The sequence below is a fragment of the Castor canadensis genome, chromosome 15 (assembly GCF_047511655.1).
Source record: "Castor canadensis chromosome 15, mCasCan1.hap1v2, whole genome shotgun sequence".
In the NCBI taxonomy this organism is placed as follows: Eukaryota; Metazoa; Chordata; class Mammalia; order Rodentia; family Castoridae; genus Castor; species Castor canadensis.
The window spans coordinates 10,522,299-10,525,472 of record NC_133400.1 but is presented as its reverse complement, the minus strand read 5'-3'; the positions used below and the strand labels follow the sequence as shown (position 1 = coordinate 10,525,472).

At 35.3% G+C, this 3,174-nt stretch overlaps 1 non-coding gene across 1 annotated transcript; it reads left to right on the top strand.

The window, feature by feature from the left end:
• Positions 1-565: 565 nt before the first annotated feature.
• LOC141417728 (small nucleolar RNA SNORA51) lies at positions 566-697 on the top strand. The gene has a single exon (XR_012442367.1). It is a non-coding gene; the product is annotated as a small nucleolar RNA SNORA51 (small nucleolar RNA).
• The last annotated feature ends 2,477 nt before the right edge of the window (positions 698-3,174 follow it).

Below are 3,174 nucleotides of genomic sequence, written 5' to 3'. Positions count from 1 at the left end.
CAAATACAAAGAAATATTCAACATCCTTAGTCATAAAGGAAATGCAAATCAAAACATCACTGAGATTCCATCTCACCCCAGTCAGTTTGTTATTATCAAGAAAACAAAAAACAAATAATGCTAGCAAGGATGTGGGGGAAACGAGACCCTTGCACACTTTTGGTGAGAATGTAAATCAGTGCAACCACTATGGAAATCAGTATGAAGTTTTCTTTAAAATCCAAAAGTAGACCTACCATACAATCCTGCTATACCACTCCTGGGCAAGTCAACAAACATACTGTGACAGTGGAGACACCTGCACACCCATGTTTATTACAACACTACTCACAATAGCCAAAATATGGAACCAGCCTAGTTGCCCAACAACTGATGAATGGATAAAAAATGTGGTATCTATACACAGTGGAGTATCATTCAGCCATAAAGAAGAATGAAAAGTCATCATTTGCAGGACAATGGAGACCATAATATTAGGTTAAATAAGCCAGGACAAATATTGCACATTCTCTGTCATATGTGAAATCCTTAAAATTGCATGATAAGAAGGTAAAACGGGTTCTGTGGCCTCCTGGTGTTTACCACAGGCTGTGTTCTTACACTAACTGTATAGAAAGAGGAGGGAAAGTAAACCTACCCTGCATACTCATCAGACCAAGCCATGTGCCTGGTTTGTATTGTGAATGGGGAGACATGGGGCAAGAAAAAAACTAAATAAAAATAAAACTTAAAAATAAATAAATAAATAAAATGGGTTCTGCCTGGGGACAGTACGAGCTGGAGTGGGTAGGACAAGGGAAAGGGCACAGGAGTGGTGAACACTGTCAAAGTATATTATAAATACTTATGGAAATAGAACAATGAAACCTGTTGAAAGAGTTATAAGGAGAGGGGAGAGGTGATGAGAGGAAGTGAGAGGGGGTGAATTTAATTGGGTTCATTGTATGTATATGTATGTGGAAATATCACAATGAAATCCCTTTGTCCAATTAATAGATGCAAATAAAAATTTTTTAAAACTCACTTAATTACTTTATTATAAAAATCACTAAAAACCTCAAATAGGAATCCTTAACCATCTGTGTACAAACCACTATTCTGTTTGTTACTCTCGATAAGCCCATATACAAAACAAATATAATTTTAAAATTAAAAAGTCATTTGAAGTGTTGGTGAAAGAATGCAACTTACAAAAGATGTGGCCTTTGGTGCTAGAAGGACTAGGGTTTGCATTTCCACGAGCCCTCGTTGCCTCTGTAAGCAGGATATGCTACTTAACTTTTAAGACATTAGTTTTCATCCTGTGTGAAATGGAGATGTTGCCCATCTCACTGGGGTTTTATGAAGACTGAATGTGGTCCTAGACTAAAATGTATTGCATGCTTGCCAATTCTAGCTTCCCATTTGGGTTTTTAGAGTATTTCTCCTTTTCCTCCCAACTGCCATTCTCAGTTGTCCTTTAGTGGAAGGGGACAGGTGGTGGATTTATAAACTGAACTCTAGAAAAGAAAAAAGCAATGAGATGCAGCAGTTCTGGAGGATCCAGGGATCTTGGGTTGAGACAGTTCTGGATCACAGACCTCATGTTCGTTCTATGGAGAGGTGAATCATACACTACCCAGGAAGAGGGTGTGCTCTTCCATTGCTCTTCTCCTGTTATGGGGCAATGGGAGGACTGTTCTTCTCTTGCATACATGGCCACCTCCACATGGCCCAATCATGGCAGCAGAAGTTTTAGGGCCACAAACTTTCCATTTTCTAGGGATGACTTAGGCTAATATCTGAAGGAGATTTGAAGAGAATATATCTAAATACTAATGACATATATCCTTATGTAAGAATCTATTTTCTGGTTATTTTAATTTTTTCTGACATTCAGTTGACATTACTGTGTTATGTGGAAATGGTTAAGGAACATATTTTCTCTTTTGTTTTTTTAATCACTTGAACACATGAACATATGTATGTATGTACATATACATATATTTATTATATGTTTACAATCTCAATTTATAAACCACAAAATAGTGGTACCCAAATATAATGTAGTTAGCCTGAAATTGTTACAAATATAATTTAGGTACTTCAGTTGGTTGCTTAAAATGCTGCCAGACAGGTTAAAATGTTCTTATAAGGATAAAAACTGAATATAAAGTTTAGTTACCGATTCTTCTCTTTATTTTTCATGGAATAAAGAAAGTTTTGTTGTCATAATTTGGTGAGCATATTGGCTATAGATATTTTATCATGTTGTCATTATGATTTAGTAGAATTTTAGTGTTTAATTCTTAAATGTGCTCAAAAACACTCCTCAAAGTCCTTTGGGCAATCAGAGACATGCTGCAAAACAAGAGGGAAAAAAGAGGAAAGCTATTAGTGTTCAGAGTCTCTGGTCATTTAAATCTTTCACACACCAGTGGAAGAATGGATTTCTTGGTACTAGAAAGCACAAGATCCCTTGCATATTATAGATTTATGATTAAATTAAAACTTCAAATTTCACTGAAAACTTGTATAATGAAAGGGTTTTTGCTAATGTGTGATTTTCATGCATTAAGTAACACTTTGATGTTGTTGTTTTCTGTCATTGTCTGTAATGACCCTTTTCTAGAACATTACATGCTATTGAGTTTTGAAATGGCAGTAAAGGAACAAGCACCTCAAAAATCAATTCAATTGATTTCCGTTCATGCAGATGCATTAACTTTTACATGGGTTGATGTTCTTCCTTCCAAGTGGATTATAGGCAGACTGAAAGTCAACTTTCCAGACTCCACCCAATTCCACTTCCGCTCACCACATTTCCCAGATTGTCTCAGGAATGCACAAATAACCTGGGAGCATTGTATCTCTCAAGTAATTTGCTTACTTTAAAATTGTAAACATTATTATGCTAAAATGGACTATATTAATGATAAGCTATAAAAATAAATGGTTATAAGAACATATTATAATGGTGAAGCATTTATGAAACAAGAGTAGATAAAATGTGATACATTTATTGGATACAATTACTTGCATTTAAACATTTAACACTATGAAGATATATGTCAATTTAAAATACATCAACAATAATAGAAAGGGAAACACATCTCAATGCATAGATGTGTATTTTCTTGATGGTCCCATAGAAGTAACACCACCTTTCTCATGCGGAACTATTGTCAGGTCAGG